General features: G+C 44.4%; 1 protein-coding gene and 17 non-coding genes across 18 annotated transcripts in view; 1 reads left to right on the top strand and 17 right to left on the bottom strand.

Annotated features, from left to right (window-relative positions):
* The window catches only part of LOC146672785 (protein NLRC3-like), a 203,600-nt gene that overhangs the window by 126,062 nt on the left and 53,113 nt on the right, over positions 1 to 24,425 (top strand). The window lies entirely within an intron of this gene.
* On the bottom strand, positions 15,593 to 15,666 carry trnai-aau (transfer RNA isoleucine (anticodon AAU)). Its single transcript has one exon. It is a non-coding gene; the product is annotated as a tRNA-Ile (tRNA).
* Positions 16,122 to 16,194, bottom strand: trnar-ucg (transfer RNA arginine (anticodon UCG)). The gene has a single exon. It is a non-coding gene; the product is annotated as a tRNA-Arg (tRNA).
* Positions 16,551 to 16,624, bottom strand: trnai-aau (transfer RNA isoleucine (anticodon AAU)). Its single transcript has one exon. It is a non-coding gene; the product is annotated as a tRNA-Ile (tRNA).
* On the bottom strand, positions 17,119 to 17,192 carry trnai-aau (transfer RNA isoleucine (anticodon AAU)). The gene has a single exon. It is a non-coding gene; the product is annotated as a tRNA-Ile (tRNA).
* trnar-ucg (transfer RNA arginine (anticodon UCG)) lies at positions 17,648 to 17,720 on the bottom strand. The gene has a single exon. It is a non-coding gene; the product is annotated as a tRNA-Arg (tRNA).
* Positions 18,077 to 18,150, bottom strand: trnai-aau (transfer RNA isoleucine (anticodon AAU)). The gene has a single exon. It is a non-coding gene; the product is annotated as a tRNA-Ile (tRNA).
* trnai-aau (transfer RNA isoleucine (anticodon AAU)) lies at positions 18,642 to 18,715 on the bottom strand. Its single transcript has one exon. It is a non-coding gene; the product is annotated as a tRNA-Ile (tRNA).
* On the bottom strand, positions 19,600 to 19,673 carry trnai-aau (transfer RNA isoleucine (anticodon AAU)). Its single transcript has one exon. It is a non-coding gene; the product is annotated as a tRNA-Ile (tRNA).
* On the bottom strand, positions 20,166 to 20,239 carry trnai-aau (transfer RNA isoleucine (anticodon AAU)). The gene has a single exon. It is a non-coding gene; the product is annotated as a tRNA-Ile (tRNA).
* Positions 20,695 to 20,767, bottom strand: trnar-ucg (transfer RNA arginine (anticodon UCG)). Its single transcript has one exon. It is a non-coding gene; the product is annotated as a tRNA-Arg (tRNA).
* On the bottom strand, positions 21,124 to 21,197 carry trnai-aau (transfer RNA isoleucine (anticodon AAU)). The gene has a single exon. It is a non-coding gene; the product is annotated as a tRNA-Ile (tRNA).
* trnai-aau (transfer RNA isoleucine (anticodon AAU)) lies at positions 21,690 to 21,763 on the bottom strand. Its single transcript has one exon. It is a non-coding gene; the product is annotated as a tRNA-Ile (tRNA).
* Positions 22,219 to 22,291, bottom strand: trnar-ucg (transfer RNA arginine (anticodon UCG)). Its single transcript has one exon. It is a non-coding gene; the product is annotated as a tRNA-Arg (tRNA).
* trnai-aau (transfer RNA isoleucine (anticodon AAU)) lies at positions 22,648 to 22,721 on the bottom strand. The gene has a single exon. It is a non-coding gene; the product is annotated as a tRNA-Ile (tRNA).
* trnai-aau (transfer RNA isoleucine (anticodon AAU)) lies at positions 23,213 to 23,286 on the bottom strand. The gene has a single exon. It is a non-coding gene; the product is annotated as a tRNA-Ile (tRNA).
* Positions 23,742 to 23,814, bottom strand: trnar-ucg (transfer RNA arginine (anticodon UCG)). The gene has a single exon. It is a non-coding gene; the product is annotated as a tRNA-Arg (tRNA).
* Positions 24,171 to 24,244, bottom strand: trnai-aau (transfer RNA isoleucine (anticodon AAU)). Its single transcript has one exon. It is a non-coding gene; the product is annotated as a tRNA-Ile (tRNA).

The following is a 24,425-nucleotide window of genomic DNA, read 5'->3' on the forward strand; positions in this document are numbered from 1 at the left end:
GATGGATTTTTCTGAGTGCATCCTCCACAGAGCATACACAAGATGAAAACCATAATCATTTGTCCTCACTGTAAACAGAAGCTAAACTAAAACCACTGAAAAGAAAACATCACAGTGAAACAGTCCAAGGACTGCCCACGGGGGATCTTATCACAGCCACAGAACACAGCTTTAAATTGTGTAATTTAAGTGATCTCGATAGCTCTGTTTTGGAAGTTCAGTTAACGCTAGAAATGTGTTTTGGAGTTTGTACATAACCACTTTTTTTTACATTAGTAATTCCTTTTGTGCATGATTTTATATTGTTGTTAATAATAAATTAATTAAAGCAACAAAACAACCTGAAGAGCCGGTTGGGAGCCGAAAGAGCCGGCTCTTTTTAGTGAGCCGAGCCGAAAGAGCCGGTTCTCTAAAGAAGAGCAGAGTCCTGGCCCCTAGCCCTGCCAGTGTAGCAGAAATGATGAGGATGATGATGCAGCAGCAGCTGTTCTTCTCTGCATGAGTAGCTTAATGTTGTTCGTGTGTGATTTACGTTGAGTAGGCTAACCACGTTATTACATTAATGCATGTAAGGTGAACTGGCAAACACCATTGTACCATGCGGCTGTCTTCTTGTTTGATGGCAGATACTCCCTTCACCCTGGCCAAAAAGGCTAAAATGACCAAAGAAAAAGTGGAAAACCGCTAAACGTGAGAGGTTTTTGGACAAAGTTTGTGTTTTTTCAATTGTTTAAGCACTGCTTCCAGCCAAGAGTGATACCATATATGCCCCATAGCTGCAGAAAAGGCTAACATTGTTATCTTTTTACAAAAAAACAGCTGAACATGAGTTTTTTGGACCAATTTTGTGTTCTCCATTCTTTAAGCACCAGTTTGAACACCGTTTAAGCACCGGCACCGTTTCAAAAGTACTGGTTTGGTACTGGTATTGGATAAAACCTAAACAATACCCATCCCTACATGCTACCAATCCCAAAGTGGCAAAAAGAAAGGGAGAAAACAGGAGCTTTCTGAACAGGTGGGAGAATATGATGAAAAAAATTAATTTAATTTAATTTAAAATTTAATTCAGAAGGCTGCAAATACAATTTTTATTTAAGAAATGACTTCAGCTGATCTGTTATTTAATTGGAATTTTGATTTTGCATGTGCCCCTCCTTGAATCGGTACCTTATCGTGGTGGAGGGGTTTGTGTGTCACAGGGATCCCAGGGGCTATGTTGTCTGGGGGCTTTTGCCCCCTGGTAGGGTCTCCCATGGCAAATTGGCCCTGGGTGAGGGACCAGACAAAGAGCGATTCATAAGACCCTTATGAAAAGGACACCGAGGGAACAGTTTACCCTGCCCGGGATAGGGTTACCGGGGCCCCGCCCTGGAGCCAGGCCCGGGGAGGGTGCCCGAGGGCGAGCGTCTGGTGGCCGGGCCTTAGTCCATGGGGCCCGGCCGGGCACAGCCCGAAGAGGAGACATGGGCCCATCCTCCCGCAGGCCCACCACCCGCAGGAGGCGCCATAGGGGTCGGGTGCATTGTGTGCCGGGTGGCGGCCAGGAGCGGAGGCCCTGGCGGACTGACCCCCGGCTGCCAAGACTGGCAATAGGGACATGGAATGTCACCTCTCTGGTGGGGAAGGAGCCTGAGTTAGTGCGTGAGGTTGAGAGGTACCGGCTAGATATAGTCGGGCTCACCTCTACACATGGCTTGGGCTCTGGAACCAGTCTCCTGGAGAGGGGCTGGACTCTGTCTCAGTCTGGAGTTGCCCCTGGTGAGAGGCGGCGGGCTGGGGTGGGTATCCTACTAATATCCCCTCGGCTTGCTGCCGGTACGTTGGGGTTTTTCCCGGTGGACGAGAGGGTTTGTTCCCTGCGCCTCAGGGTCGGGGAACGGGTCCTGACTGTCATCTGCGCTTATGCGCCGAGTGGCAGTTCAGAGTACCCAGCCTTCTTAGAGTCCCTGGGGGGGGGGGGGGGGGGGGGTGCTGGAGGGTGCTCCACCTGGAGATTCTGTTGTCCTGCTGGGAGACTTCAATGCTCACGTGGGTAACGACAGCGAGACCTGGAGGGGCGTGATTGGGAGGAACGGCCTCCCCGATCTGAACCCGAGCGGTGCTCTGTTATTGGACTTCTGTGCTAATCACAGTTTGGCCATAACGAACACCCTGTTCGAACATAAGAGTGTCCATAAGTGCACGTGGCACCAGGACACTCTAGGCCGTAGGTCGATGATCGATTTTGTAATCGTATCAGCAGACCTGCGACCATATGTTCTGGACACTCGGGTAAAGAGAGGGGCTGAGCTGTCAACTGATCACCACCTGGTGGTGAGTTGGATCAGGTGGCGGGGGAGGACGCTGGACAGACCTGGTGCACCTAAACGCGTAGTGAGGGTGTGCTGGGAACGTCTAGCAGAGGCCCCAGTCCGCGAGATCTTCAACGCACACCTCCGGCAGAGCTTCAACAGCATTCCGAGGGAGACTGGGGACATTGAGTCCGAATGGACCATGTTCAGCGTCTCCATTGCCGAAGCTGCTGCATTGAGCTGCGGCCGCAAGGTGGTTGGTGCCTGCCGTGGTGGTAATCCCCGAACCAAATGGTGGACACCAGAGGTGAAGGGAGCCACCAGGCTGAAGAAGGAGTCCTATCGGGCTTGGTTAGCCTGTGGGACTCCGGATGCAGCCGACAGGTATCGACAGGCCAAGCGGAATGCAGCTCGGGCAGTGGCTGAAGCAAAAACTCGGGTGTGGGAGGAGTTCGGAGAGGCCATGGAAAAAGACTTTCGGACTGCCTCGAAGAGATTCTGGCAAACCGTCAGACGTCTCAGGAGGGGAAAGCGGTGCTCTACCTGCACTGTGTATAGTGCTGGCGGAGCGCTGCTGACGTCGACTGAGAAAATTGTCAGGCGGTGGAAGGAATACTTCGAGGACCTCCTTAATCCCACTGACACGTCTTCCGAGGAGGAAGCAGAGTCTGGGGATGAGGGGAATGACCCGCCAATTTCCGGGGGCGAGGTCACTGAGGCAGTTAAACAACTCCTTGGTGGCAGAGCCCCTGGTGTTGATGAGGTCCGCCCCGAGTTCCTGAAGGCTCTGGACGTTGTAGGGTTGTCCTGGTTGACACGCCTCTGCAATGTTGCGTGGAGATCAGGGGCAGTACCTGTGGACTGGCAGACCGGGGTGGTGGTCCCCATCTTTAAGAAAGGGGACCGGAGGGTGTGTTCCAACTACAGGGGGATCACACTCCTCAGCCTCCCTGGGAAAGTCTATGCCAGGGTGCTGGAAAGGAGAGTTCGTCCGTTAGTCAAACCTCGGATACAGGAGGAACAATGCGGTTTTCGTCCTGGTCGCGGAACACTGGACCAGCTCTTTATCCTCTCCAGGATACTTGAGGGTGCATGGGAGTTTGCCCAACCAGTCTACATGTGTTTTGTGGACTTGGAGAAGGCATTCAACCGTGTCCCTCGGGGTGTCCTGTGGGAGGTGTTGCGGGAATATGGGGTGTCTGGCCCATTGCTACGGGCCATTCGATCCCTATACAACCGTTGTAAGAGCTTGGTTCGCATTGCCGGCAATAAGTCGGACTCGTTCCTGGTGGGTGATGGGCTCCGCCAGGGCTGCCCTTTGTCTCCGGCTCTGTTCATAATTTTTATGGACAGGATTTCTAGGCGCAGCCAAGTGGCGGAGGGCTTTCGCTTTGGTGGCCTCAGAATCTCATCTCTGATTTTTGCAGATAATGTGGTTCTGTTGGCTTCATCGGGTGAGGGCCTCCAGCTCGCACTGGAACGGTTCGCAGCCGAGTGTGAAGCAGCGGGAATGAGGATCAGCACCTCCAAATCTGAGGCCATGGTTCTCAGTCGGAAAAGGGTGGAGTGCCCACTCCGGGTCGGGGATGAGTTCCTGCCCCAAGTGGAGGAGTTCAAGTATCTCGGGGTCTTGTTCGCGAGTGATGGGAGAAGGGAGCCGGAGCTCGACAGACGGATTGGGGCTGCAGCTGCAGTAATGCGGACGCTGCACCGGTCCGTCGTGGTGAAGAGGGAGCTGAGTGTAAAAGCGAAGCTCTCAATTTACCGGTCGATCTACGTCCCTACCCTCACCTATGGCCACGAGCTGTGGGTAGTGACCGAAAGAACGAGATCGCGGATACAAGCGGCAGAAATGAGCTTCCTCCGAAGGGTGGCTGGCCTCTCCCTTAGAGATAGCGTGAGAAGTTCGGCCATCCGGGAGGGGCTCAGAGTAGAGCAGCTGCTGCTCCACATCGAAAGGAGCCAGCTGAGGTGGTTCGGGCATCTGACAAGGATGCCCCCTGGGCGCCTCCTGGGTGAGGTGTTCCAGGCATGTCCCACCGGGAGGAGGCCCCGGGGAAGACCCAGGACACGCTGGAGAGATTATATCTCTCGGCTGGCCTGGGAACGCCTTGGTATTCCCCCGGATAAGCTGGAGGAGGTGGCTGGGGAGAGGGAGGTCTGGGCCTCTTTGCTTAGGCTGCTGCCCCCGCGACCCGGCCCCGGACAAAGCGGATGAAGATGGATGGATGGATGGATGGATGGATTTTGCATGTGTGCAATATTAAGTTTATATTAGTTTTATATATTGTTTAGTATTAAGCTTTGCTTGTTCCATATTTAGTTTTTCAGCAAACTTGTTTGAGTCCATAAGAAAAGATTCCTTGTTATATTTGGAGGAAGATTTTTTTCAATGATTATTAATGTTAGCCCGCGACTTTGATCCAGTTATGAACTTTGGCCCACTGTGTATTTGAGTTTGACACCCCTGCCCCCTGCTTTAACGCGTAAAATGAAGTGGCAAACTGTCCTGGCTTTATAATTATGATCTGTCTTTCAACAAATATTTAATTTATTACTTAGTCTCGCTGATACTCATGTAATTTTAGGAGGCGATTTTAATTGTGTACTTGATAAACTCTTGGTTAGATCCAATCAAACCTCCCAGTTGTTTAACGCTTCGACTGTTCTGAATAATAATATGTTGAGTTCTACTAACCTGTTGATGTTTGGAGACTGTGTAACCCCACTGGTAGAGATTACTCTTATTTTTCACAAGTGCACAAATCGTACTCCAGAATAGATTTTTTTTTTGCTTGATTCTAAATTGATGTCTAAAGTTGTATGCTCAACTTATCATAATATCTTGATCTTGGATCTTTAGTCCTGGACTTCTGTGGTACGAAACAACAGGGTAACTGGCGTTTTCACCCGTCACTCCTGTCTGAGAAATCCTTTTGCCGATTTATGACAACTAAAATATCAGAATTCTTGGAAACTAATGATAAACAAGACGTTTCTGATTCGATTCTATGGGAAACATGCGAGGAGAAATTATTTCTTTTGAATCCTCGTTAAAAAAAGGACGCCAGAAACACCTGTTCGAAATAGAAGCTGAATTAACACAGAACAGGACCACAAGGCCTCCTCTTGTCCCTCTTTGTTTCAAGACATCATTAAAAGGAAGTTTGAGTAAACCACAATTTTATCTTGTCAAGTAACAGATCAGCTATTTAGGATCAGACAGAAGCATTTTGTGTTTGGAGATAAGCCCCATAAGCTTCTTTCTCGGCAGCTGAGAGGCCTACAGGCTAGTAGGGCTATACACAAAATAAAATCAAGATCAGGCGAAATTTTAATTAGCCCTAAAGCTATTAATGAGCGATTTAGAGAATATTATGAAGAGCTCTATATGTCGAAATCTTGGGGCAATATTTCTCATTGGTTAGGGAAGCAGGATCTCCCGACAATGAATGACGCTGCACGAGAGGCTTTAAACTCAGATATTACTGTTGAAGTTTCGAAAGCTATTAAGTCATTCCCCAATGGAAAGTCCCCAGGCCCAGATGGGTTTGGCAATGAATTGTATAAAAAGTACTCTTAAAAATTGGCCCTGCTTTTATTGAGAGTGTTTAAGCATTCTTTCCATACTCAAGCATTCCCCCGTGCGCTAATATTTCTTTGTTATTGAAAGAAGGAAAGGATGAAACAGAATGTTCCTCTTATCGACATATTGCTTTGTTGAATTTGGATATGAAAATTTCCACTAAAATTCTGGCAAACAGATTAAATAGACATGTTGGATCAATTATCCATCCGGATCAAACTGGGTTTGTCCCCCAGAGGTTTTCCTTCTTTAATGTTTGAAGATTGATGAATATTATGTACAGTGTTGGGTAAGTTAAATCAGTGTGATTTTAGCAAAGATTATTTAGTTTTGCGACATAAGAGAAAGAGGAATTTGGTGGCCTTGGTCCATGAGAAGTCCATAACAAATAAGTTGGATATGGATGACTCTGTAAGAGTTTTTTGGAAAGGTAAACAGGAGACTGTTGTTGTAGAGTGGACCGAGGAGAAAGGAGAGTGGAGCTGTTTAGTTGCAAACAGACTTCAGTCCCTTGCGAAACAAATAAGCTTAAAGCATGACAAAATCTGTTTTGTTCAAGAGCTGGCGATTTTTTTTTTCATTACTATGCCAACCCGTTTTAGTTTTGTAAATATTGGCTATATTGAGAAGTCTTATTTTAATCTTACTTTATTTTACAAATTTATTTGAGAATTAGGCCATTCAATGAAGATGGATTTGATGTTGTTGGTTGTAAAGATCTGGATGGATAGTTTAATTTATTCTTTATTTTCTTTTTTAATTCTATTTTTGAGTTTTATTTTTTAAGACTTGGTGAACTGTATTTTTTAAATAACATCGCCTACCCTTTTTAGTTTTGTTAATATTGGCAATAGTAAGATGTATTATTGTTGGGCTTGGATATATTTAATATAAGGCATCTAATTAGTGCTTTTAGTTGTTTAGTTGTTGTTAGAATCTGATGATGTCATGGTCCTGGGTCGGTGACCCAGCGCTTTAAGTTTATTATTATCATTTTCCAGTTTATTATCATGATGATTATTGTTGTTTGAGTTCTACGTGTTATATTCGGTCTGCATCTGTATCTCTGTCTGTCTATGGTGTCACCCCGTCTGTGTGTGAATCTGTCTGTTTAGTTCAACGTCTTGTCTCCCTGTGTCTGAGTTTCCTGTTTTATTGTGAAGGTCTGTGTCATATGTCAATGTGTTCAGTTTTACCTTTCTCCTGTCTCGTTAGCCTAGTTCCTCCCAGCTGTGTTCCCCACCTGTGTTCTCTGAGTGTATTTAAGTTGTGTCTTCTGTCATGGTAGTTGCTGGTTCGTCTGCGTCATTTCCCTTCCGCCATTCTGTGTTTATGCCTCCGGCTTCCTGGTCATTCTCCCTGCAAGGTACCCTCGCTCGTGTTCTGGTTTTGTGTTTAGTTTTCCCAGTTTAGAGTTTTTACCGTTCTGTTTCTCGCCATCCTTTTTGTTGTACTTCTCCGGTTGTAAATAAAGCTCACCCTCCATTTAAGCAGTCTGCATCTTGGGTCCGTTATTTATCCACACGGCCTGCCCCGGCAAACCGTGATAGATGAGGAATATTTTGGTTGTTTTGTTTTTCTGTTTTCCCCCTGACGGATTACCACCTTAATGTGGTCAGGGGGTTTGCGTGCCTCGGTGACCCTAAGAGTTAGACCAGCCTTCAGGTGGGACACCCAAGTTGGTCTAGTCTTAGGGTAGAGGCCTGACAAAGTGCAATTCAGTTACATGACAAAAACAGTTATTAAGAACACCCCACCCAACCCCACCCCTTTCCTGCCTCCACTGCCACCATTTGCCCCCTTTTCATTTCGGTCTGCCCCCTTATATATGCTTGTCTAGAACCGGCCCAGGTCGACTATGACAAGTTGCTCCGTTTGGTTTCAATTCTTTCATAACTCCTCCTATGAGGTGTTCCAGCGCCCCCAAATTTAATCAGAGCACCTCTAAAAATACTACTACTACTATATTAATACTAGTAATAATACCACATGTTAGTATTATTTTCTGGAATTATCATTAAACATTATATTTTCTTAACTTACCTAATGATGACATACAGGACAGATGAGAACAAGTTTCATATGCAGTGTTTATGATGTCATGATGTTACAGTGCGCTCACACAGAGGCTGGTTTGTCATTAATCGCCTAATTAAGACTTTCTTTGCTGTGGCAGAAAGAAGATGAAGAGATCATGTCATGGCACAAATCAGTGATGCAGATTTAAAACACACTTTAACTGAAATACAGCAAAAGTTCAAACTGTCCTGATAATACGGCGACGTTGCTGTGACAAAAAGTTTTTATCTGTTCTCTAAATAGCATCAAAAACATTAGAGATTATTAGCTAACTCTAACCTTCTGATCCACTAGTCTGCTTGTATTCAGGGGCTGAGAAGCTGATGAAATTTATTATTTTAGTTCGTTAAAGATTTCTGTTCCTACTCTGATGGAATTGGGCTTCAGTGTTTGTTTACAGTGCAGCTCCACATCCAGGCGACAGCAGGTGAAAATGATGTTACCTGTCAGTGTCCAGCTGCAGCCTGTGTTCAATATTGTTATAAACTGATGTGGATCAGTTCGTGTCTTTTTTTGTCTTTGTCTTTGTAAATTCTGTTTCACTGCAACATTGAACAAAGCCTGAGAGAGCAGGATGAAGACAGCCTTCAAGCATCAAACTTTAAGCGTGAGGACATTTCAAATGCAACGTTTCTATCAGCTCAACAAACATCAGCAAACACACAAACTCTTCATGTGCAGTTTGTGTCACAGTGAGTTGTAGCTAAAGGTCCAGCTGCTGTATTTCACAGGGAGGGGGTAAAGCTCACATGTAACATTTAAAGCTCAGTTTTTAAATCAAATATTGGGTCTGTACATGTGACATTATGTTTTTTCATATTCTGAAACGTGTTGCTAAACAAACTGATGAAGACTAACTGTGTTATTTAAAGGTTGCATGCTACTGCAGGATAAACAGGTTAGTTTGCTGCACTGTGATGGATTTAAAGTACAGAACAGTGTGTGACTGTGGCGCTTAGATTCACTGAATTCCACCTTCATAGCAGCTGAATAGTGTCTAATCTAAAGACAGCATAAACAATTTACTGTCAGTGTAGAGAATGGAAATCAGCCTGTTCAACTCATAAAATCATCAGCTGACATCTGGTTGAATTCACTTGTGTAAATCCACAAAGAGCAGCAGGTCAGCTGATCACAGCCTGTACATTCAGAAAATCCACTGGAGCTCTGAATAGAAATGATTGTGATTTGTGATCTTTTCCAGGCACTGAGCCATTACAGCTGAATTTAGGGTTCCTCCACCTGCTGAATCCACTTTAACTCCTGACTCCTCATTTTCCTGTTTAGGGACAAAGTCGCCCTCTACAACGTAGGCAACAGAAAATAGAGCCATGTTTTATTTTCCTTCTTTTTCTCTGCTCACGAGGCAGAACTCAGCTACTTTTTACTGTCTTACACTGAGTACATTTCAGAGCCTGTACTTTTTCACTTTTACTTAAGTAAATACATTGAATCAGTTTTACTGGAGCATTTTTAACACAGGTTTCTGTACTTCTACTTAAGTACAACGTGTGTGTGCTTTTGCCACATTAAAGTCTCCCTCTTCTGTGGTGCCGCCTTAAGTCTTCTTTATCATGATCTTTTTCACCTCTGAGGGGAAATTTTGATGCTCGTCCTCTTTGTCAGAAAAATGCAGTCCTCAGCTGACTGAATAAGCTCACTAGAGCTTTCAGCAGCTAGCAGTGGAGCTAAAGCCTGAACAGGTAATAGAGCTAGAAACTGACCTATGGTATGGGTAGGTGCAAGGTGCAGAGCGGAGCTCAGTAACAGTCACTGGGTAAACTAGGTTAATGGTGCCAAACACAGTTTCAGGAGACAGACGTATGGCAGGCTGGTTTTAGCAACTCTGCTGTTCTTAAGCTGTCCATGTTCGAAATAGCAGTCTTTGAAACAGTCTTTGTATACACAGATTCAGGCTTAGCAAACTCAGTAACTCTCAGCTCAGAAGGAGGTTACAGAAGCAGGTGTATTTTCACAGGCCATCACAGAATAAACTGCACAGTCCAAGGGTGTAACAATACCACAACAGTGTTAACAGTGACTGACACAAAAGCATGGTGAGCTGGTTTACATATAAATGGCTGTGAAACACAAAATCCAACCTAATTCATTATTTCTGAGGCACTAATTCCAGCATTTCAGCCAGTTTAACTATGGCAGGTGGCACTCTGCTACCATTTACGTTTACCAGCTGAGGCGCAGAAAATATCACAAACTGGGAAACTGGCGGATCAACAGCAGGATTACTGATGTCCAGGCTCCTCAGCACGCACTGTTTTATTCACAACTGTTGATGGTGTGGCTGGGCTCAGGCTGTGAAACCTCAGAATCAGCAGGCTGAGGAGGAAAACAGTCCAGTGGGGATACAATGCCAGTGATAGTGTGGAGGTGAGTCTGGGGTGGAGTAACAGTCCTTTGTTCAGCAAACTCAACAGCTGGAAAATCCATATTGGCTAACTCAGAGAAAACACTGCGAGCATTAGCAGAGTCTGACGGCTCAGGAACACAAAGATCACGAGCGAGGACAACCGGTGAATAACGTGACACCGAGGAGTCCCTCTGAACAATGTCTGTAGAGTTCAAACACACAGTCATCTGATGTAGCAGATACAGAGTCCACGGAAGACGAAGCAGTGTTACTCACAGTGGCAGATCTGTCATGAAGTCCAGGATCAGAATGCTGAGCGTGCGAAACACAGTCACTCTCTCCCACGGCTGCAGTCTGCTCAGCTGTACTGGCGCGACGGCGGCGTGAACGCCAATCTGACAGCGGCGTGACGTTTTGACAAACATCGGTTCAGGAAGCGCTCCTCTCCTGTTCAGGTGGAGTCATTTAGCGGGTTTGTAGAAACTGCAGTTTGCGGTTCTTTGAATTGAAGTTGGTGTTCTGCTAAATGCAGTTTGTCACTCTGAAGATATTGTAGCTGCTGCTGAGGGATACCCTGCTGCTTTGTTCTCAGTTTGCTTTCCTGTTTGTGCTGCTCGTTTGTTCTCGGTTGTGTTGCTGTAGTTCTTTTTGCTGCTGTGTGCATTGACTTGGATCATCCATCAGTAAAAATCTAACTCAAATGCAATACAACAAATTCCTCATTCATATAAAAAAATCCACATGGACACAGACTTTCTAATCGGACATCACAAAGTTATTCTTTGTGATGTAAAATTAAAAACTCCCCAAAACTACTATGAGAAAACCCTGAAAAGGTTCAATGATAGAAGAAAAATGCTTTACATATAAAACCAACAGAGGTTCCTAATAAATAGACTAATAAACAGAGAATAGCTGAACAGTTTCTGTGACACAGACCTAAAAATGCATAAATGCTCCATGATTTTCGTTTCTATCAATCATCTTGAACACTGGCTATAAATGTGTTCACGTCATTATTGTGTGATTTGGTTTCTTCACGTGTCTCCTTCAGTGCAAATAAAGGATTGTTAGAGTGTGTGCTGTGTGTTTTTCTGAAGCATGACAATCCTTTCCAACAAGTATTTCCAGCTGTTTGTCTCCCCTCTGCACTTTAATCTTTCTTCTTGTCATGTCTGTGTTTGTCCACCAGATGTCTCCCTCAGCTCATTTACTCCAAATCAGAAGCATCAACTTTGTGGAGCGTGGAGATGCTCTGCCTGCCAGACACAGCTTAGGGCAAAGAAACATGTCTCTCCTCCACATCTGTCATCTGAAAAATGACATTAAATGTCATCACTCTAGATACAATAAGAACAATTAAAAAAAACTCAAAGATTCAATCTTTTGTTACATTTTAAAAGTTCAAACCTTTAAAGACATTAAGTTTAAGATCATATATGATCAAGAAAATCATGCTTTTGTTCATTCCGAGTATGTATTCTGTTGTGATTTTGCCATTTGTTAGGTTTCTGTTCTTTGCCTGCCTGCTCCCACTTCTCTGTGTTCCCTCTGTCTGTCCATGGAGTTATTGTGTCTGCTCATGAGTCTGCCTGTCAAGTTCAGTGTCCTGTCTGGTTCTCTGTGTCTGTTAGTTTCCTGTTTAATTCTGAAAGTTCATGTCTCATGTCAGTGTGTTCAGTTTTACCTCTCCCCTGTCTCGTTAGCCTAATTGTGAGTGTCTGGTTTAAGTTTTGTTCTTTAGTTTTCCATGTTTAGGTTGTTTACTCCCCGCTCTGCTCTTCCTGTTTTTGTCACCTTATCACCGCTGTAAATAAACACTCACTCGCACCCCAGCCAGTGCCTGCATTTTGGATCCTTTTCTCAATACACCACACGACTGCCCCCAGCCGTGACAAATCTTCACATTTCAGAAACTGGAACCAGCTTTAAATGTGATTAAAATAATGACAAAACAATCAATTCTCTGGTCATTGACTAACTGATGAATAACTGCATTTGACAACCCGCTACAGCAACAACCAGGGGCGGAGCGTGGGGGTGGCTTACTGGGCTTAAGCTCGGGTTGTTTTGTCAGAAGCCCGGGGTCTTTTGGAGTGTAATTTTTTTCATAGTTAGATGCCTGGCAGACAACTGTATAAAACAAAAAGTACACACAATATTCGAAGCACATAGTGCACACCGTGGGAATTTACGACTGTGCATGAATCCCCCCTCATATTGGTATGATCCGAGCTCAGGCACTAAGCGACTGAGCGAGGGGGCTGCTGCTGCCTGTGTGCACTGTTGGAGAAACGGAGCCAGCCATACTAAGGAGAGCTTAAGTTTGACCAGGTACCAAAGCAAATCATTCGTAGCGTACAAATAATGTAAATATGACGATGCATCACGAAAGATTGATATCAAACTGATCACTTGACCAATATTACGTTACTTGCTCTTCGAGTGAATCAACAAATGGCGAAATGAAAAGCCGAACAAATGCTATTTTTTTTAGAGTCTTAGCTTACGTGTGTTTATTTCATATTTTCAGTTCTTACCCTCCCCGACTAAATCGGTTTCAGTTATGTACTGAAATATAAGAATGGACATTAGAGGCTTCTTTCAAAGAAAAAACTCAGGTAAATGTTATTTTATATATTATGCTTTGTATGTTGTTCAGTATATTTCTATGCAAAATAAGAGGGATTTCAGTACACAGCAGGATATTCACATTTGTAACCAGATATTTACACTTTAGGGAGAAAACATAAAACATTTTTACTGTACAACATCAATTTAGAGTAAACTTTTGTTTTAGATAAATATTGAAATATCTTTTGAATTAGTTAAATGTCAGAATAAAGAGAGACAGAGCTGTATTTTTTATCACTTTCATCAAATTTAGGAGTACATGTACACTAAGTTTATTGTTAACTAATAAGAAACTCCAGACGATTCCATTCTGAGCTGAAGAAGCTTCTGATAGGTTAGTAGAGTCCATGTGAGTAAATTTTCTGTGACATGGGAAAATCAAAAGATGTCAACCAAAACACCAGGAAAAGAACTGTGGAGCTCCATAAGTGTGGCTCAGTTTGAATACAATTTGGTGCCATTTGCAATTAAGAAATACAGATAGTTTCTCTCTTTACTCTTAAAGTTAACAAATATGTTTTTTAGATTTATCAGTCTAAAAAATAAACATTTAGTCTGATTTGATGTTACAATTAAAAAAGTGTTTGTGTTTTGATCTGAAGAGTACATAAATATGTGGTTTCAACTGTATATTTGATGATTGTCAGCACAAAGAGAGAGAGAGGAACAGAGAGGGAGAGAGAGGAGAATGAGGACAGAACAGAGGTGGAACAAGAGCAGGTGAGACACACATGTTAGTCAAATGGTTGTTTACCAAAAGTATCACCGTCCTCATGTATCTCGTACCTAGTGTTTCTTTTTAGGTTTGTTATTTTTCAAATTCTATATTTATTAAGTTCTGCAGGCTTGTTTGCACAACAAGGCTCAATAATTATATAAACTTTTCTCAATCTAAATATTGTACTTTGGTAGAATTAAACAATAAATGTACTGCAGGTCTATGATGACTTTTAGTGCTACTATCATCTAGTTCTGATTCTGGTTCTGTCTTGGTTAAGCCCTCAGTAGTCCTGATTTTGAACTGTTGTAGTCCTGTTTTAATTCCGGATCAGTTCTGGGTCTGGTTGAATTGGGGTTTAGTCCTCATGTCTTGATGCAGCCCCGATTTTGTTCTGCCTTGCTGCCTAATTAAAAAACTAGTTTAAGGTGTCCTGCACATGTGATATATATTTTTCCCTATATGAAGTCATTGTTTTTTGAACAAAACTCAAAACAGAGCCAATTAATCTTTCAGTAATTTCTACCCCCCCCCCAAAAAAAAAAAAAAAAAAAAATCCCACATGCATACTACCCTTTTGGGCTAAGCCCCGGGTGTTTCAAATGTCTGGCTCCGCCTCTGGCAACAACAGAATAAAAGCACTAACCAGACCGATGAAAGGTTTCAAACATACTGAATATGAAGAGTAGTATAATTTAAACTCAAGTGACTCAAGCAGCTTCCAGCCTCAAGGTGCTTCAAGCAGCTTTAAACCTCCGGCAGATCTCACCCTGCAGCAGTTCTCAGCTGCTAGCAGCACTCTGCTTCAAGCAGTCACCTGCAACTTCCAGTAGCTGTCAAATAACAGCAGGTCTCAGCTTCCAGCAAACATCCAGCAGCACTTAGCAACGCATGCCTGCTCCTCAAGAACTCACAACCAACCACGAGGGGACTCAAATCTGCAATGTTCTGATCCGAAGTCAGACGCCTTGTCCGTTAGGCCACGTGGTCTGGCAGAAGATCCCACTTTTCACGAACGTTCGTTGGAGTCTGCTTGAGCCAACTGCTGGTGTTGGGTTGGTCACGTGGCTGGTGGATATTGCTTGATTGTTGCTTGAAATAATTGATTGTTGCTTGAAATAAGTGCATGCCACAGAATTTCTCCCATGTATCACGCTCTTAAAAACGTAGTCCTACCTGCCACATGCACAGTGGATCCACCCACTAAGCCAGAGTATCAACTGCCAATGGACGTCATAAAGCTTACGTGGCCCGATCTGTCACCTGGAAGTTGGCAGAAGTTTTTTTCTTGGATCCCACCAAACAAAACCACAGTCTACCATGAGACAGCACCTTCCATACTGGAATGGCCAGTATGGTGATGGAACCCATGACTTTGGCGTTATTAGCACCACGCTCTGATCAGCTGAGCTAACCGGCCCACAACTTGTGCCTAAACCGACCCCTTTTTTTTGTCTAATATACCAAAAAAGAGGGTGGAAGAACTGTTAAGAACACAAGAGAAATGTGTGTTTACAAGAAATTACTTCAACATAGTGGGAAAAAAAACTCTTCTGTTGACTTACAAAAAATGCTTTAAGACGAAATTTGCCACAAAACAATACATGGTGTGCGTCTTCTACTGTTAGGGTCGATAGGTGAGGATATAAAGCAGCAGTTTTTGATGCAGTATGCTGTGTCAGACTTTGGAAATGAGTGATTTATCCAGAAAGTAGCTGGAAAAGTGATTTGGAGATTGTAGCTAAGCATGTAATGTATTCATTAGCGTGTCATGTGTCAGTGAATTTTGTGGTTTGCTGTCATTTGTAGTTGCGTACATCACTCACCTGGAAGTTGGCAGAGGTTTTTTCTTGGATCCCACCAAATAAAATCCACAATCTATCACCAGACAGCACCTTAGATGGCTGCTGGAACGGCCAGTATGGGGATTGAACCCATGACCTTGGCGTTATTAGCACCACGCTCTGACCAGCTGAGCTAACCGGCCTACAACTTGTGTGCAAACTGATCCTTTTGTTGACTAATATACCAAAAAAGAGGGTGGAAGAACTGTTAAGAACACAAGAGAAATGTGTGTTTACAAGAAATTACTTCAAGCTGTACCAATGAAAGCCAACTCTTGGAAGCTCCTACTGATCAGAAGCCACCTATGCAGGTGGAGTTCCACCAACAGCCTGCTTCCAAGTCGTAAATTTTTCACCCATGTCGCTTGAGGTCATGGCATGTTATTGACTTTCTATGGTTGCTTCTAAGCCAAGACTACTGGAGCCTGGCACTGATAAGGCCAAGTTCATGGCTTCAGTCCCCAACCTGGCCATTCGAGCCTTGTAGAGTCTCTGTTGAAGGACATGAAGTTGACAACAGCGTAGTAATTTTGGATGACACAAAGGAGCCGAGGTTGGCATGCTGCGAACGCATGCCTGCTCCTCAAGGACTCACAACCAACCACGAAGGGACTCGAACCCTCAATCTTCTGATCCGAAGTCAGACGCCTTGTCCGTTAGGCCACGTGGTCTGGCAGAAGCTCCCACTTTTCACGAACGTTCGTTGGAGTCTGCTTGAGCCAACTGCTGGTGTTGGGTTGGTCACGTGGCTGGTGGATATTGCTTGATTGTTGCTTGAAATAATTGATTGTTGCTTGAAATAAGTGCATGCCACAGAATTTCTCCCATGTATCACGCTCTTAAAAACGTAGTCCTACCTGCCACATGCACAGTGGATCCACCCACTAAGCCAGAGTATCAACTGCCAATGGACGTCATAAAGCTTACGTGGCCCGATCTGTCACCTGGAAGTTGGCAGAAGTTTTTTTCTTGGATCCCACCAAACAAAAACACAGTCTACCATGAGACAGCACCTTCCATACTGGAATGGCCAGTATGGGGATTGAACCCATGACTTTGGCGTTATTAGCACCACGCTCTGACCAGCTGAGCTAACCGGCCCACAACTTGTGCCAAAACCGACACCTTTTTTTTGTCTAATATACCAAAAAAGAGGGTGGAAGAACTGTTAAGAACACAAGAGAAATGTGTGTTTACAAGAAATTACTTCAACATAGTGGGAAAAAAAACCTCTTCTGTTGACTTACAAAAAATGCTTTAAGACGAAATTTGCCACAAAACAATACATGGTGTGCGTCTTCTACTGTTAGGGTCGATAGGTGAGGATATAAAGCAGCAGTTTTTGATGCAGTATGCTGTGTCAGACTTTGGAAATGAGTGATTTATCCAGAAAGTAGCTGGAAAAGTGATTTGGAGATTGTAGCTAAGCATGTAATGTATTCATTAGCGTGTCATGTGTCAGTGAATTTTGTGGTTTGCTGTCATTTGTAGTTGCGTACATCACTCACCTGGAAGTTGGCAGAGGTTTTTTCTTGGATCCCACCAAATAAAATCCACAATCTATCACCAGCCAGCACCTTGGATGGCTGCTGGAATGGCCAGTATGGGGATTGAACCCATGACCTTGGCGTTATTAGCACCACGCTCTGACCAGCTGAGCTAACCGGCCTACAACTTGTGTGCAAACTGATCCTTTTGTTGACTAATATACCAAAAAAGAGGGTGGAAGAACTGTTAAGAACACAAGAGAAATGTGTGTTTACAAGAAATTACTTCAGGCTGTACCAATGAAAGCCAACTCTTGGAAGCTCCTACTGATCAGAAGCCACCTATGCAGGTGGAGTTCCACCAACAGCCTGCTTCCAAGTCGTGATTTTTTCACCCATGTTGCTTGAGGTCATGGCATGTTATTGACTTTCTATGGTTGCTTCTAAGCCAAGACTACTGGAGCCTGGCACTGATAAGGCCAAGTTCATGGCTTCAGTCCCCAACCTGGCCATTCGAGCCTCGTAGAGTCTCTGTTGAAGGACATGAAGTTGACAACAGCGTAGCAATTTTGGATGACACAAAGGAGCCGAGGTTGGCATGCTGCGAACGCATGCCTGCTCCTCAAGGACACACAACCAACCACGAAGGGACTCGAACCCTCAATCTTCTGATCCGAAGTCAGACGCCTTGTCCGTTAGGCCACGTGGTCTGGCAGAAGCTCCCACTTTTCACGAACGTTCGTTGGAGTCTGCTTGAGCCAACTGCTGGTGTTGGGTTGGTCACGTGGCTGGTGGATATTGCTTGATTGTTGCTTGAAATAATTGATTGTTGCTTGAAATAAGTGCATGCCACAGAATTTCTCCCATGTATCACGCTCTTAAAAACGTAGTCCTACCTGCCACATGCACAGTGGATCCACCCACTAAGCCAGAGTATCAACTGCCAATGGACGTCATAAAGCTTACGTGGCCCGATCTGTCACCTGGAAGTTGGCAGAAGTTTTTTTCTTGGATCCCACCAAACAAAACCACAGTCTACCATGAGACAGCACCTTCCATACTGGAATGGCCAGTATGGGGATTGAACCCATGACTTTGGCGTTATTAGCACCACGCTCTGTCCAGCTGAGCTAACCGGCCCACAACTTGTGCCAAAACCGACACTTTTTTTGTCTAATATACCAAAAAAGAGGGTGGAAGAACTGTTAAGAACACAAGAGAAATGTGTGTTTACAAGAAATTACTTCAACATAGTGGGAAAAAAACCTCTTCTGTTGACTTACAAAAAATGCTTTCAGAAGAAATTTGCCACAAAACAATACATGGTGTGCGTCTTCTACTGTTAGGGTCGATAGGTGAGGATATAAAGCAGCAGTTTTTGATGCAGTATGCTGTGTCAGACTTTGGAAATGAGTGATTTATCCAGAAAGTAGCTGGAAAAGTGATTTGGAGATTGTAGCTAAGCATGTAATGTATTCATTAGCGTGTCATGTGTCAGTGAATTTTGTGGTTTGCTGTCATTTGTAGTTGCGTACATCACTCACCTGGAAGTTGGCAGAGGTTTTTTCTTGGATCGCACCAAATAAAATCCACAATCTATCACCAGACAGCACCTTAGATGGCTGCTGGAATGGCCAGTATGGGGATTGAACCCATGACCTTGGCGTTATTAGCACCACGCTCTGACCAGCTGAGCTAACCGGCCTACAACTTGTGTGCAAACTGATCCTTTTGTTGACTAATATACCAAAAAAGAGGGTGGAAGAACTGTTAAGAACACAAGAGAAATGTGTGTTTACAAGAAATTACTTCAAGCTGTACCAATGAAAGCCAACTCTTGGAAGCTCCTACTGATCAGAAGCCACCTATGCAGGTGGAGTTCCACCAACAGCCTGCTTCCAAGTGGTAAATTTTTCACCCATGTCGCTTGAGGTCATGGCATGTTATTGACTTTCTATGGTTGCTTCTAAGCCAAGACTACTGGAGCCTGGCACTGATAAGGCCAAGTTCATGGCTTCAGTCCCCAACCTGGCCATTCGAGCCTCGTAGAGTCTCTGTTGAAGGACATGAAGTTGACAACAGCGTAGCAATTTTGGATGACACAAAGGAGCCGAGGTTGGCATGCTGCGAACGCATGCCTGCTCCTCAAGGACTCACAACCAACCACGAAGGGACTCGAACCCTCAATCTTCTGATCCGAAGGCAGACGCCTTGTCCGTTAGGCCACGTGGTCTGGCAGAAGCTCCCACTTTTCACGAACGTTCGTTGGAGTCTGCTTGAGCCAACTGCTGGTGTTGGGTTGGTCACGTGGCTGGTGGATATTGCTTGATTCTTGCTTGAAATAATTGATTGTTGCTTGAAATAAGTGCATGCCACAGAATTTCTCCCATGTATCAAGCTCTTAAAAACGTAGTCCTACCTGCCACATGCACAGTGGATCCACCCACTAAGCCAGAGTATCAACTGCCAATGGACGTCATAAAGCTTACGTGGCCCGATCTGTCACCTGGAAGTTGGCAGAAGTTTTTTTCTTGGATCCCACCAAACAAAACCACAGTCTACCATGAGACAGCACCTTCCATACTGGAATGGCCAGTATGGGGATTGAACCCATGACTTTGGCGTTATTAGCACCACGCTCTGACCAGCTGAGCTAACCGGCCCACAACTTGTACCTAAACCGACACCTTTTTTTGTCTAATATACCAAAAAAGAGGGTGGAAGAACTGTTAAGAACACAAGAGAAATGTGTGTTTACAAGAAATTACTTCAACATAGTGGGAAAAAAAACTCTTCTGTTGACTTACAAAAAATGCTTTAAGACGAAATTTGCCACAAAACAATACATGGTGTGCGTCTTCTACTGTTAGGGTCGATAGGTGAGGATATAAAGCAGCAGTTTTTGATGCAGTATGCTGTGTCAGACTTTGGAAATGAGTGATTTATCCAGAAAGTAGCTGGAAAAGTGATTTGGAGATTGTAGCTAAGCATGTAATGTATTCATTAGCGTGTCATGTGTCAGTGAATTTTGTGGTTTGCTGTCATTTGTAGTTGCGTACATCACTCACCTGGAAGTTGGCAGAGGTTTTTTCTTGGATCCCACCAAATAAAATCCACAATCTATCACCAGACAGCACCTTGGATGGCTGCTGGAATGGCCAGTATGGGGATTGAACCCATGACCTTGGCGTTATTAGCACCACGCTCTGACCAGCTGAGCTAACCGGCCTACAACTTGTGTGCAAACTGATCCTTTTGTTGACTAATATACCAAAAAAGAGGGTGGAAGAACTGTTAAGAACACAAGAGAAATGTGTGTTTACAAGAAATTACTTCAGGCTGTACCAATGAAAGCCAACTCTTGGAAGCTCCTACTGATCAGAAGCCACCTATGCAGGTGGAGTTCCACCAACAGCCTGCTTCCAAGTCGTGATTTTTTCACCCATGTTGCTTGAGGTCATGGCATGTTATTGACTTTCTATGGTTGCTTCTAAGCCAAGACTACTGGAGCCTGGCACTGATAAGGCCAAGTTCATGGCTTCAGTCCCCAACCTGGCCATTCGAGCCTCGTAGAGTCTCTGTTGAAGGACATGAAGTTGACAACAGCGTAGCAATTTTGGATGACACAAAGGAGCCGAGGTTGGCATGCTGCGAACGCATGCCTGCTCCTCAAGGACACACAACCAACCACGAAGGGACTCGAACCCTCAATCTTCTGATGCGAAGTCAGACGCCTTGTCCGTTAGGCCACGTGGTCTGGCAGAAGCTCCCACTTTTCACGAACGTTCGTTGGAGTCTGCTTGAGCCAACTGCTGGTGTTGGTTTGGTCACGTGGCTGGTGGATATTGTTTGATTCTTGCTTGAAATAATTGATTGTTGCTTGAAATAAGTGCATGCCACAGAATTTCTCCCATGTATCAAGCTCTTAAAAACGTAGTCCTACCTGCCACATGCACAGTGGATCCACCCACTAAGCCAGAGTATCAACTGCCAATGGACGTCATAAAGCTTACGTGGCCCGATCTGTCACCTGGAAGTTGGCAGAAGTTTTTTTCTTGGATCCCACCAAACAAAACCACAGTCTACCATGAGACAGCACCTTCCATACTGGAATGGCCAGTATGGGGATTGAACCCATGACTTTGGCGTTATTAGCACCACGCTCTGACCAGCTGAGCTAACCGGCCCACAACTTGTACCTAAACCGACACCTTTTTTTGTCTAATATACCAAAAAAGAGGGTGGAAGAACTGTTAAGAACACAAGAGAAATGTGTGTTTACAAGAAATTACTTCAACATAGTGGGAAAAAAAACTCTTCTGTTGACTTACAAAAAATGCTTTAAGACGAAATTTGCCACAAAACAATACATGGTGTGCGTCTTCTACTGTTAGGGTCGATAGGTGAGGATATAAAGCAGCAGTTTTTGATGCAGTATGCTGTGTCAGACTTTGGAAATGAGTGATTTATCCAGAAAGTAGCTGGAAAAGTGATTTGGAGATTGTAGCTAAGCATGTAATGTATTCATTAGCGTGTCATGTGTCAGTGAATTTTGTGGTTTGCTGTCATTTGTAGTTGCGTACATCACTCACCTGGAAGTTGGCAGAGGTTTTTTCTTGGATCCCACCAAATAAAATCCACAATCTATCACCAGACAGCACCTTGGATGGCTGCTGGAATGGCCAGTATGGGGATTGAACCCATGACCTTGGCGTTATTAGCACCACGCTCTGACCAGCTGAGCTAACCGGCCTACAACTTGTGTGCAAACTGATCCTTTTGTTGACTAATATACCAAAAAAGAGGGTGGAAGAACTGTTAAGAACACAAGAGAAATGTGTGTTTACAAGAAATTACTTCAGGCTGTACCAATGAAAGCCAACTCTTGGAAGCTCCTACTGATCAGAAGCCACCTATGCAGGTGGAGTTCCACCAACAGCCTGCTTCCAAGTCGTGATTTTTTCACCCATGTTGCTTGAGGTCATGGCATGTTATTGACTTTCTATGGTTGCTTCTAAGCCAAGACTACTGGAGCCTGGCACTGATAAGGCCAAGTTCATGGCTTCAGTCCCCAACCTGGCCATTCGAGCCTCGTAGAGTCTCTGTTGAAGGACATGAAGTTGACAACAGCGTAGCAATTTTGGATGACACAAAGGAGCCGAGGTTGGCATGCTGCGAACGCATGCCTGCTCCTCAAGGACACACAACCAACCACGAAGGGACTCGAACCCTCAATCTTCTGATCCGAAGTCAGACGCCTTGTCCGTTAGGCCACGTGGTCTGGCAGAAGCTCCCACTTTTCACGAACGTTCGTTGGAGTCTGCTTGAGCCAACTGCTGGTGTTGGGTTGGTCACGTGGCTGGTGGATATTGCTTGATTCTTGCTTGAAATAATTGATTGTTGCTTGAAATAAGTGCATGCCACAGAATTTCTCCCATGTATCAAGCTCTTAAAAACGTAGTCCTACCTGCCACATGCACAGTGGATCCACCCACTAAGCCAGAGTATCAACTGCCAATGGACGTCATAAAGCTTACGTGGCCCGATCTGTCACCTGGAAGTTGGCAGAAGTTTTTTTCTTGGATCCCACCAAACAAAAACACAGTCTACCATGAGACAGCACCTTCCATACTGGAATGGCCAGTATGGGGATTGAACCCATGACTTTGGCGTTATTAGCACCATGCTCTGTCCAGCTGAGCTAACCGGCCCACAACTTGTGCCAAAACCGACACTTTTTTTGTCTAATATACCAAAAAAGAGGGTGGAAGAACTGTTAAGAACACAAGAGAAATGTGTGTTTACAAGAAATTACTTCAACATAGTGGGAAAAAAAACTCTTCTGTTGACTTACAAAAAATGCTTTAAGAAGAAATTTGCCACAAAACAATACATGGTGTGCGTCTTCTACTGTTAGGGTCGATAGGTGAGGATATAAAGCAGCAGTTTTTGATGCAGTATGCTGTGTCAGACTTTGGAAATGAGTGATTTATCCAGAAAGTAGCTGGAAAAGTGATTTGGAGATTGTAGCTAAGCATGTAATGTATTCATTAGCGTGTCATGTGTCAGTGAATTTTGTGGTTTGCTGTCATTTGTAGTTGCGTACATCACTCACCTGGAAGTTGGCAGAGGTTTTTTCTTGGATCCCACCAAATAAAATCCACAATCTATCACCAGACTGCACCTTGGATGGCTGCTGGAATGGCCAGTATGGGGATTGAACCCATGACCTTGGCGTTATTAGCACCACGCTCTGACCAGCTGAGCTAACCGGCCTACAACTTGTGTGCAAACTGATCCTTTTGTTGACTAATATACCAAAAAAGAGGGTGGAAGATCTGTTAAGAACACAAGAGAAATGTGTGTTTACAAGAAATTACTTCAGGCTGTACCAATGAAAGCCAACTCTTGGAAGCTCCTACTGATCAGAAGCCACCTATGCAGGTGGAGTTCCACCAACAGCCTGCTTCCAAGTCGTGATTTTTTCACCCATGTTGCTTGAGGTCATGGCATGTTATTGACTTTCTATGGTTGCTTCTAAGCCAAGACTACTGGAGCCTGGCACTGATAAGGCCAAGTTCATGGCTTCAGTCCCCAACCTGGCCATTCGAGCCTCGTAGAGTCTCTGTTGAAGGACATGAAGTTGACAACAGCGTAGCAATTTTGGATGACACAAAGGAGCCGAGGTTGGCATGCTGCGAACGCATGCCTGCTCCTCAAGGACACACAACCAACCACGAGGGGACTCGAACCCTCAATCTTCTGATCCGAAGTCAGACGCCTTGTCCGTTAGGCCACGTGGTCTGGCAGAAGCTCCCACTTTTCACGAACGTTCGTTGGAGTCTGCTTGAGCCAACTGCTGGTGTTGGGTTGGTCACGTGGCTGGTGGATATTGCTTGATTGTTGCTTGAAATAATTGATTGTTGCTTGAAATAAGTGCATGCCACAGAATTTCTCCCATGTATCAAGCTCTTAAAAACGTAGTCCTACCTGCCACATGCACAGTGGATCCACCCACTAAGCCAGAGTATCAACTGCCAATGGACGTCATAAAGCTTACGTGGCCCGATCTGTCACCTGGAAGTTGGCAGAAGTTTTTTTCTTGGATCCCACCAAACAAAAACACAGTCTACCATGAGACAGCACCTTCCATACTGGAATGGCCAGTATGGGGATTGAACCCATGACTTTGGCGTTATTAGCACCACGCTCTGTCCAGCTGAGCTAACCGGCCCACAACTTGTGCCAAAACCGACACTTTTTTTGTCTAATATACCAAAAAAGAGGGTGGAAGAACTGTTAAGAACACAAGAGAAATGTGTGTTTACAAGAAATTACTTCAACATAGTGGGAAAAAAAACTCTTCTGTTGACTTACAAAAAATGCTTTAAGAAGAAATTTGCCACAAAACAATA

This window comes from Rhamphochromis longiceps, linkage group LG3 (assembly GCF_057381845.1).
Source record: "Rhamphochromis longiceps isolate RC_006_pf linkage group LG3, R_longiceps_female_GT1.1, whole genome shotgun sequence".
Taxonomy (NCBI): Eukaryota; Metazoa; Chordata; class Actinopteri; order Cichliformes; family Cichlidae; genus Rhamphochromis; species Rhamphochromis longiceps.